Below are 12,189 nucleotides of genomic sequence, written 5' to 3' on the forward strand. Positions count from 1 at the left end.
AATACATTAACCTTGCATCAAGTTTTAATCTCACTCACAAACCAGAACTTTCGAGCAGCCAACATTCACAAGATATCATTTCTCTGCAAACGTCAGAATTTAGTAATGTATTTGAAGCAGATGATGAAGCGGAATACATCAATTATTAATGCAGTAGAAAGGAATGATTAGGTAGGCTACAATGACGTCACTAAAAATATAAATAGCTGTAAGAAGAACTCTTACTATCCTTAATATAGGTAAATCTGAATATAATTTATTTAAATTCGTATAATTAAAAACTTAAATAATGATCTCGCCTTACTAAACTATACCAAAGCCGAGAAGGTAGACCATAGCTTATTAAAGCCTAATAATAGTAGGCCTACTGGCACAAGGCCAACAATCTAGATTTCCGCATAAACTTGGTCTACGTCGACGTTATGTTGTTTTCTTTACCATTCTCAAAATATAATCTACCGTATAGTACACTTTCAAAAATGTAACTTTACTTGCCTTTATAATTATAAATACAGCAGAAATTGTTAGCTTTACAACATGAACATAAGGAACAGCGCATTTCCACTTGGTATAAACATAGGAACATTAGGACCGCAACTTACTCGATTACTGTTCGACATTTCCGTCTAATCGTGTGGTTTAAATCTCATCCCATAGGCCTACACTGTTTTTAAAATGCAAATACAGCGCAATAATAATATTTGTTTAGAAAGCGCGCCATAAAAATATCGAGTACTACTTTTCTGATTTTTCTCATGAAACAGTACCGTAGCCGGTTGTGTGTAGAAAATAAGTTACTAGGGACCCTTCGATTTTCAAAACTAGGCCTACGTCATGCGATAATATCGCGACGTATGTCCTCGCTCCCACCTCGACACATGTTTGATAGTTTTTAGGTCCAGGCGACGAACGAAACATCGATTGATCTCATCTCCGGCTGTCGCAAACCGAAAGCTTCTTACTGTCTGTTGACAACACGTCATGCTAGGTCTACGATACCGTCAAACTATTATGATAAATTGTACATAAATAAATTGTTTAAGAACGAAACCAACTTTATTATATTGTGTAATATGGGAACTATGTGTCAGCCCAAATGTCTAGTTTAGCAAAAGTTCCATGTAGTATACGCGGGTAACAAAGGTTACTCAAGTTTTGCATCGTCCACTCGGGAAACTCTAGGACGGTCAAAAGTCTAGTAATAAAAAAAAACATTGTTTTTGTTTTAAATGAATTACCGATACTTTTTGTATTTCCTTGTTGCGATCAATATTTGTACATGCAAATCTAAATCACTGCATAGATACATTTATTATGATTGTAAATCTTAAAACACAAACAGCTACAACATGATGTATGTTATCCGAAAGTCGTTATAGATCATTCCTTACGATATTTTCGTACCGACAGAAAACAGTGAACTACTGTGCAGATAGATGCAAAATCGACTGTGTCGATAGACATTTAAAATTACACGGACGGTTCATCTCGGTGTCGAAGGACTTCGAGGTACAGCATTGCAGAAATAACGGCACAGTAATTTTCGTCGAAATATCAACGGAGTCTTCTAATATTAAGAATCCCGCTTTAATAAACTTGCATTGGAAAATGATGTACATGATACTGCAACGGAAGACGTAAACAATATAACATATCGACAGACAAGTTTCGTCACGATTTTTTTTTAAACCTGTGAACTTAAGATGACTTTGTTTCTTATTATTCGCTGTTACTTTGCAGTAATCAGCTTTCTGGTTGCCAGGCGTGCCTCTGCAGTCATGAACCCTATTAAGTTTGACTCGCATTATACGTGCCAAACACATACCGGTTCTTTGACAATCTTACCTTCAACTATAAAAGAAAACTTGTTATTAACTTCAGAAACGTTTGGAATAAATTACAACAATGATAGTAGATTCAGCAAATACTTTGAGCATTCCTTCCAAGTCAACTGCCAAATCGTGATAACTGTTGATACGCACAATGCCATTTATGCATGTCAAGACGCTGGTAATAGATACTATATAATTCCTTCAGGTTGGGTTCGCCAAGATTTTCCACCATACAACGATGCATTGATTGTTACTTGTGATGATTTCGTGACAGATATCATCGAGGGAGAGGTCGTAACGCTCCCATGTACGGTACAACCACTATTCGAACTTCAGGAAATAATGATTGGATGGCTTCAAGGAAGCGACAATATCACAACGAAATTCGATGGTTTGAATCAGAACGATACAGTGCAATTGAACCAGACGTTTCAAGGCTTCCATTCTGGAGAAGGTATATTCTTTGTCTGTGTGTCACTCAGATCTAAAAATAACTCTGCAGTGGAAACGTATTGCTATAGTTCGACATTACAGGTGCGTCCTCAATTAACAGTGGACATCAACACTTATGTATTATTTCTAGATCAACGGTGCTTTAGATGCAGAGCTAACGGTGGCTCCAGTACTGGGATGGATTACTACTGGACATTAAAAGGTGCTGAATTAAATAGAAACAAGAATGAACGCATGTCTGAAAGATGTGTGAACAACTTACCAACTGGTGATTACAACATCAAGTGTCTGGTGAGTACCGATGCTCAGAACGCCTCTGATGAGTTAGATTTCATTGTTGAAGATACCATAACACTTAATGAACAGGATAGTAGCAACTGGAAGTTGAATGGCAAGTTGATATTCATCCTGGTAGGGACTATATCGATATTGATGTTTATTGTTGGTTTACTGACATTTCTACTATACGTCATGAGAAAACAAGTTAAACACACTGTTGACTACCACCCCAATGACAACCATACACATGTTTCTGTGAATAACCAAACCAGGGATTCAGACACCAACGTGCAATTCGAACATCATAATATTGATGAAACTGAGGCAGCTGTAGTGGATGGTCACCAGCAAACAATCAACCATTCAACATTACAGAATTACAGCAGTCGACAGTTATATGGTGCTGATACCGCACAGATGGTCATCAATGAAACATATGATTGCAATGTTGCAGAAGAACCCTTCAACACCTTTCTGGAAACACCAAACAACAAGACAGATGACAGACAATACGTTAATATTGTAGCAAGCCTCAGTCTTGCTAAAGAACCTCCGAGAAGCCACCAGAAACAAGAAGGGTTCATTCCTCTGCAAACGCCAAAGCCCAGCGATGTATGCGAAGAAGATAAATACGTTAATCTTCTATCACGTCGTTTCAATCTCGCTGAACTTCCGAGAAGCCACCAGAAACAAGAAGTGGTCATTCCTTTGCAAACGCCAAAGCCCGGTGATGTATGCGAAGCAGATAATAAAGATGAATACGTTAATGTTCTATCACGTTGTTACAATCTCGCTGAACTTCCGAGAAGCCACCAGAAACAAGAAGTGGTCATTCCTTCGCAAACGCCAAAGCCCGGTAATGTATGCGAAGCAGATAATAAAGATGAATACGTTAATGTTCTATCACGTTGTTACAATCTCGCTGAACTTCCGAGAAGCCACCAGAAACAAGAAGTGGTCATTCCTTTGCAAACGCCAAAGCCCGGTGATGTATGCGAAGCAGATAATAAAGATGAATACGTTAATGTTCTATCACGTCGTTACAATCTCGCTGAACTTCCGAGAAGCCAGCAGAAACAAGAAGTGGTCATTCCTATGCAAACGCCAAAGCCCGGTGATCTATGCGAAGCAGATAATAAAGATGAATACGTTAATGTTCTATCACGTCGTTACAATCTCGCTGAACTTATGAGAAGCCACCAGAAACAAGAAGTGGTCATTCCTTCGCAAACGCCAAAGCCCGGTGATCTATGCGAAGAAGATGATGAAGATGAATACGTTGATGTTTTATCACGTCGTTTCAGTCTCGCTGAACTTCTGAGAAGCCGCCAGAAAGAAGAAGTGGTCATTCCTTCACAGATGCCAAAGCCCAGTGACGTAGGCCTATGCGAGAAAGATGATGAAGATGAATATGTTGATCTTCTACCACGTCGTTCCAATCTCGCTCAACTTCCGAGAAGTCACCAAAAACAAGAAGCCGTCCTTCCTCTACAAACGTCAGAATCCATAGATATTTGTGAAGCAGTTGAATACGTTAACCTTCCATTTACAAATTGAGGGAAATTGTGAACGGCAATAACGTCACTAAAAAATGGCGATTTGGGTAGGCCTATACCACCTATAGATTGTAAAAAACTAAAGCAGATTCCGTTATGTTTTTCTATGCGGTAGAACTTAAACATCTTACAAACGTTTACAGATAACGCCCATTGCGGTAAATGTGAACACATTTAAATGTGTAGGCCTGTATTAAAGATTTATTGTCCCCCAAAAACATGAAAAATTAAGATTAATTAAATAAGATTTTTAATATGTTATTTGTAGTTTTAATAAAGTTAATCACTTCCATAGAAAAAGAAAGGAAAAAAAATATAATGTTTTCACCTATAAATTGACTAAATAAATGGTTAAATTCAATTTGGCCATGTTTTGCTTTAAATTAAAGTTTTTTCAGGTAAATACATTTTTTTTCGATTCAATTTTTGGTCAAAGTGGATAACTATGTTACATTAAAATGGCATATTTAAGAATTATTTTTCAGGGGGACAATACATCTTTAAATGTGTAAGAGGACACGGGGCAGAATCGAATATCTCGTGTCCTACATCAATTTTCCGCTGTTTTATTTTCTTCTTGAAATCTAATATACCATCTAGTATGTGGAGTAAATTTATAACGCTTTCGAACATGTAACACGTTGGAAATTTTAAATACGATTTGTTTGCTTTACAACGTAAACATAGAGCACATAATATGTATAAATATGGGAACCAACATTTTATTATGATTTATACGCAAAGCAGTCGTACATGTTTGCCATTTCCCTCTATTTGTGTACTGAGTTAACAATCTCACATTTTGAAATGTAAAGGTGGTTAGATTTAAGCTTGGAATAAGGTCAGGTGATGCGTGCGTCCTACAGTGTTGTGTCAATGCTGCAATATAATAGGTATAGGTATACTTGTAAATAAGTAATAATCTAAGTTAATAAGTAATTAATCTCATTGATCATTATTGTCGTTACTAATAATGTGTAGGCCTAACTCATATTGTATAAAATAGCAGTAGCGTATACATAGATTAACGTTCTTCCAGCTAAGGAAACGTCTTCTTAGGCCTACAATGTGTAGGCCTAACTCATATTGTATAAAATAGCAGTAGCGTATACATAGATTAACGTTCTTCCAGCTAAGGAAACGTCTTCTTAGGCCTACAATGTGTAGGCCTAACTCATATTGTATAAAATAGCAGTAGCGTATACATAGATTAACGTTCTTCCAGCTAAGGAAACGTCTTCTTAGGCCTACAATGTGTAGGCCTAACTCATATTGTATAAAATAGCAGTAGCGTATACATAGATTAACGTTCTTCCAGCTAAGGAAACGTCCTCTTACACATCCATGTTACATTCACAGAAATAATAATGATGATAGAAAAGCTTACGTATTAATGCAGGCGAGTTAACCAATGACAAGTGACAGTTCGAATACACCATCGCTTGTGATTGGTCGCGTATGTAACCAAGCATAAGTGAAGCAAGTCATTCATTTAATATTTCTAAATTTATTTATTCATATTTATGAAATACCACAGATTTATATTTTAGAGGTGACACATTTATATCAATGCGTAAACTTCATTAGAGATATAAACATTAAACCATTGTTTGATCTTTTCGTGATCAGATTAATTCGCGTATTAAATCTCATGATCAATACACGTGTGAAGAATGTTGTCAGCAGATAGGCAGCAGACGATTTTTTTTTCTAATAAGTGCGCTCTCTTTTTTCCATCCCAATAGAAGCTCGCTCTGGCATTATCTTCTTTTAATTCTTCCCGAGCGATTCGTAGGCGGTTCTTTTGAACCTCCGCGTCAGAATTTTGATTCAGCAGAAAGACATAATGCGATATAATTAAAACAGAGGCATACTTTACATACTTTGAATTTGCCGACAAAGAAAGTCCACCGGGGAAACTGTATCTCAATTTAGTAGTAAACACGAGAAGTCGTCTGCTTAAAATACTTCTATATCCAATCAGATTACAGAACATGTTAATTTTCTAATCTTTATAATAATATATTAATTTGAGAACACTGTGAATGTTCAATTCTCAATGTTGTATGCTGCACATTCTGTTTATTACAGTAGGCCTACAATTACTACATACTCTTCCCGCGCGAAACAACGAGAAGCAATATATGTTTTTAACACTGTACGGCTACTCCCTCTTCAAAAGACACTCCTATAAACAGGAGAGGTTTTTTTGGTCCGGAGTGTGTCCACTTAATACAGAGGTTGTACTGAACTTAATTTCTCCGTCTTATCAAGTTTATTTTTGCTTTCTTTCGGTCTAATCGTGTTCCCGAAACAATAGATCTTGCTTTTCGAAATGCCAATTAAGCATCATAATAGATTGGCGGTAATAATAATCAGTATTAGTCGTTAGCACTTGGCTTACAATGTTAGTGATAATGTGTCTAATTATTGGTTTTTGATCTTATACCGAAATGTCTTTTAACATTCATAACAACACACTTCTTCGGACAGAAATCGCCAAAAAAATTGGATTAGGCCTAATACAAAATGGCTTTACACTCGAATAGGCCTACTATCGGCAGCTCAGGCCTATAAAACATAATAATGTAATGGAAATTGTGAGGGCTGCTGAAATTGGCCAAACAAAATTAATTAACAGGAGCGCACAAGAATTGAATAGCAGCACAATAAGGTTGTGAAAAAAAATAGTATTGAATCACATTAATATTCAATTGTAAATTAATTGTTTATAATAGAGAAAATGTTAAATTATATATTATAGATTACGGTATGTTATATTACATTTTTGAACACTGATTTTGTACATTGAATGTTCGAATGAGATAAAATAGTTCTCTCCACAAAAGAGAACAAAAACAAAAGAGCGCACACAAATTGTCAAAGGTTAAACAATGAAATTAGTTTTTCAATGAATGTTTTTAAATAATTTAAAATGAGGTTAAGTTTAATTTTAAACTTGGATGAAACAAATTTGATAACATAATTTTGATATTACTGTATTAAACAAATTAAATAAACAAAATAATTTCACCGTATATCTTTAAAATGAAAATATTGATATTTGAAAATGTATCTTAGCGTTGCATTTGCGCGGCCGGATTGGTGATCAGTTAATGTCTATAGTTTTAATTTAAAAAAAAGTTAGTCTTAATGTTCTTCTTCATTATTATGCTCATTGCCGTGCTCTCGTATCCTGAGTATATTAGAACATGATGTTAGTATTTAACTTGCACACTATTTATAGAGTAGATAATAAATATTAATATTTGAATTGGTAATACATTTTGGGGCTTCGGGGTTCTGTACTCACCCTGTTGTAGATTTTAGAGTTTTTTCTGAAAATTTTACGGTTCTGTACTGACCATGTATGACCATTAATAACCCCTTCTCACATCGTGAATGAGGCAGACGACCTGCCTTGAATGTAGTCACGTGAAGTTCGATTTATTTAAATGATTGCATGCAAAACGTGAATTAAAGAATTTGTAGAAAAAAATACAGATTTTGTTTTTAGCATTGAATTTGTTGATTTCTTTTGATAAGGTTACGAAGGTGTTGATGTCTGATTATTACCAGGTTGGTACAAAGGATCCGCTTAACCCGACTTTGATTAACGGGCTCACATGGGGGTGTTGTAATTACCGAAGTGAAATGTGCACTGGTAAACATTTAATAACAATGCGTGTGTAGACATTGCTAGAAATTCCGTTATGTGGTCAGCCTGCGCGGGCTTAGCATTTCATTAGAGTTTAATGGAACCAGGCTCTAGAGTTCATACTGAAGCAATATTAAACGTATGATGCAGGGGGAAGGACCTCTTCTGTTTACTGGTATGATCTTCAACTGGTAGACGGCATCATTGAAAAGAATTAGGCCTATACAAAACACGCCGAAAGTAAAATCATTTGATGGTGTCGCCTTTGAACATGGTTATGTACCGATACGGAACATCACCTTGTACACGTATTGTGGTTGAAAAGATATTTAGGTGTGTTAGGTAAAATTACCAAAAAAAAAAAGCATCATATAATTGATGTGAGTATAGATGAATGACGTGTATGTCATGTTAATGAACTCTTTTAAATACGAATGTCATCAATGTAAAAGGTAAAGGAGGAAGTTTTAGGGAGGATTGAAGATACGATCAGCAGTGGATCTTCTCACCTACTAAGATTATTTGAATATCAATATACATCATAATGATAGTACTGTCTATACAGAGGCTAATTAAATATGTTCAATAAGCATTTTGTTAAAATCAGTCCATTTTTTTAAACAATGCCATAATAACAATACTCGTTCTTATTCTGTATAGCGCTTATTAGCATCATCATTAACAGACAAAACAAAGTTGTCTTTGAAAAGCAAAACATTTTAAGAATTCTTCTCATTGTTTATTTTTCTTGTTAATTGTAACTATTCATAACACATGCATACAAAGAATGAAGGAAATTAATGAGAAATTGTACAAAAGGGCCGCTACAGATCGGTACCGATAAACACTCACACTCGACATGAAAACTCAAGTTTTAATTTTAATTCACACCTTACGCGCGGTTTACGTTTAATTGTCTGAAAATCACGGCCAAACTCAGAAGTATAAATCCGTCTAAGCCGAGATACCCACGCCTTACCAATCAGCCAACATGTGGCAAATTGCAGGCGAACAAAACACTGACATCGTCGGCTTGTTTCGGGTTAGAGTTTCATACAGCATCACGTATTATAGACTATGACAGTAATTTTTTCGGCATGTCTTTGATTGGTTACCTGACGTTAATTAAGTCTGACCACGGTCGCCAATTTTTAGGTTGCGTGCTAGCTAGGAAATTTAGCATGGAGACAAGTTGGAATATATCATACGTTTTTATATATCGAAATATCGTGAAACGATTATTTTAATTACGAAAATAATCAATACTGCTGTCACCCTTATAATAATTATTGTCGTCATCATAATATTTGATTGTTAATGTAGTTACTATTCGCGTCGTCTTCAATACCAATATTATTTTTCTTCTTCGTTGTCCTTATCACTATTCGGAGTCTATTACTATTACTGTACTCATCCAATCTTCATCATCCCAGGCAAGAGTGCCCTGGTCATCCCAAATATTTTTGTATTATTGATCTTCGTCATCGATCGTCGTCGTCCTTATAACTCTTCGTCGTCGTCTTTCGTATCATGCTTGATTCGTCATCATTCAATTTACGTCATCAATGTTTTCGTCATCATCATCATCATCATTATCATCAATTTTCTTCGTAGTTTTCAATTATTGATCTTCGTCGTCGTCTCGTCATCGATCGTCATCAATCTTAGTCGTTTCGTTCTTATATATTTTTTGTCCATTTGCTCTTTTTGATTGATTGAATTTAAACACTTTGACTGATTACATGTTTGTTAGTTGGTCTGTTTGGCTAATTCGGATCACAACTTTCGAACTAGACTTATGTCTTTGTGTGGTATTGCAAGGATCATGCCCTGACTGAAACCAAGAAGTAATACCGAAGAAAAAAAATAAACACCGAAGCCTTCGTTTAATATTTTAATTTGGGAGTATACAGTCCACGAAAAGGGTCTTTAGTAAATACAATCTTTTTCACATTGTGTAATAATGCTCTATCCGTCTGCGTAGAGTGCAATATTCTAATGTCACATTTCCAAAATGCCCCTCCTTTTATATACCCCTCTCCTAGTCATCGTGTTTAGTTCATTATTTGTATTCATTAATCACTCATTTGTTTTTTATTGTTTTCTTCATCATCTCCTCATTTGTATAATTCATTCGTAGTATAGTTCAATTTGCAATAAAAGTATCCTTATCTTTTCTTATATCATCACAATTATGGATGGTCCATCCTAATACACAAGGTATGACAACATCTACGGATCCTGATTCATTGGCCTACTATTATACTATGCGTATATTAATGCATTCACTGATATGTTTTCTCACTGAGTTAAAGTTCAAAACGAATGGTGTATAACTGTATCACCTGTACCTATGGTACGGAGTTCACTCTTACTATCCACGCGTACTCAACACTCTTTATTTTCCTTCTGTCAAAATTAATGTGATTTGTTATTTTCATATTAATAAAAACAGGATGGTAAGTTGCCTAATCGCCGATTCTTTAAATCAACACAACGTAAAGAACAATAAATGGCTGACGTGTTTCCATAACAACCGTCTTTAAGAACCCATTATCATCATCTTTTCCCCATTATCATCGTTCAAGTTTTTCTCATTTATCATCTAAATTAGTTTCTTTTTCGGTTGCAACAACTTCATGTTTGTGTGTTTAGCCTTGTTTATTTACAGGTTTTAATGTTGCCGACATCCTCTGGTCATTTTGGCTAGCCCACATCATAGCTAAGTAACCGAGGAAGCGTCGTCGGGTCTATCCGGGACTGAGGACCGGGGCATAGGCCATTGTATATTCCTCGGTCGCTCTTTTAAGTAGCAAATGCACCCCTACCGGTACACGATTGCCGTAAATAGCCGGCATGCTGGGCGCTGCCTATTATCACAGCGGTTGTGTAACGCGGTGTTTCAGATCCGAACGCATTTCAGGGAACCAACGCTGTTACACTGTCAATACTACTTTAAGAGCAAATTGAAAAGTGCATTAATGACAACTAGATACGTCGCTTTGGCCGTGCTGCTTATAAATTGTGTGATTTCTCCATGGTTAAACAGAAACACGTTTTTATCTTACTTTTCTGTTCAATTTGTTTCTCTTATTTCGGACGTCAACATATCAAGAGTTTTAGCTAAGGCTTTCTACAGGAAAAAGGGGAAAGACAAGAAAAAATGTTGGCCTATACCTTCAGTTAAACCATCAGTATAGTAGACGTCGCCAACACCCCCTAATTAACAAATAGTAGGCTATATTATATTACCTTTAAACAAATCTTATCAACACAAAACATCGAGATTTTTCATTTATTTATTAAAAAACGTCTCATCCTGCAAATCGTCAAACGATACTGTATAAATCAGGGTTACATCTTCCTGAATGATGATGCATAAAGCCCGTTGTTCAGACTTAGTTACGTGTAGGTTGTTGCCGGCCTAGCGATCAAAGTTAGACCATGGCTTAGCTGGTTAAATAATAACTATAAGCCCGAACCGGTCAATGATGTATCAATCCAATTAACACAAAAAGGGAAAAACACTAATATTTTGTGGTAAATTAATATATTTCCAGATGTTAGTTTTTCTGATAGTGATACATCTCGGTATCTCAGTGGGGCCAGCGTTGAATTTCAACCAAAGGAGGGAGTGGCAGGTAGCTATCACATGTTTGAAAAATGTTTGATCATGATGGATTGTTATTGAATGTACTGCTACCGCGGAAATAAACCTGAACATTATACATAATCGGTAAAAGCAGTCATTATAATGTTTCATTCCTCGCAATCACCTTGGAACCGCATGCATAATAGAAAAGTGTCGGCGACTGGAGTAACAAGTAAAAATGTGTTGTTCAAATTGAATTATGTAAGTAAAGTACAGTAATTGATACAATTGAAGTTGATTTAATACACCATAGTTCCAGTTGATCTAATATTCCAGTCGTCATTTTCATGAATATATATGCCTATACTTTTTTTAGTTAATTTGCGAGCGGTCCTTTTACTTTTTAACGAACGCTCCGAAAACAGGCTTACTGCATTACAATATAGGTCGTATAGGCCATAAGTTTCACCGTATTGTCATAAATAAAAATGATAGTAGGAATGTGATGTTCGGTGGCTTTTTATATTAAATTGATGTTTTCATAATGTGCTGAGTGACGAACCACAGGTGCAGTTTAATCGACTATCGATATAATGAAACGGTGATTTTGATTGGCTGAAAGGCGGGCGGCACACACGTTCTAAGAAATCTAAGAACATTGATTGGTTATGAAGATTGTACACTGGGGGTATATGCTGTATGGGTGTATCGTCTGACTTCTCATTTGCAAGCCTCGCATGACTAGTTTTAAAAGCTTAACCGCTTTATTTGTGTTTTAAGTATGTTTCTCTTTGATCTGCCGCTTTGGCAATGCGAAGG

The sequence above is a fragment of the Antedon mediterranea genome, chromosome 1 (genome assembly GCF_964355755.1).
Source record: "Antedon mediterranea chromosome 1, ecAntMedi1.1, whole genome shotgun sequence".
Lineage (NCBI taxonomy): Eukaryota > Metazoa > Echinodermata > Crinoidea > Comatulida > Antedonidae > Antedon > Antedon mediterranea.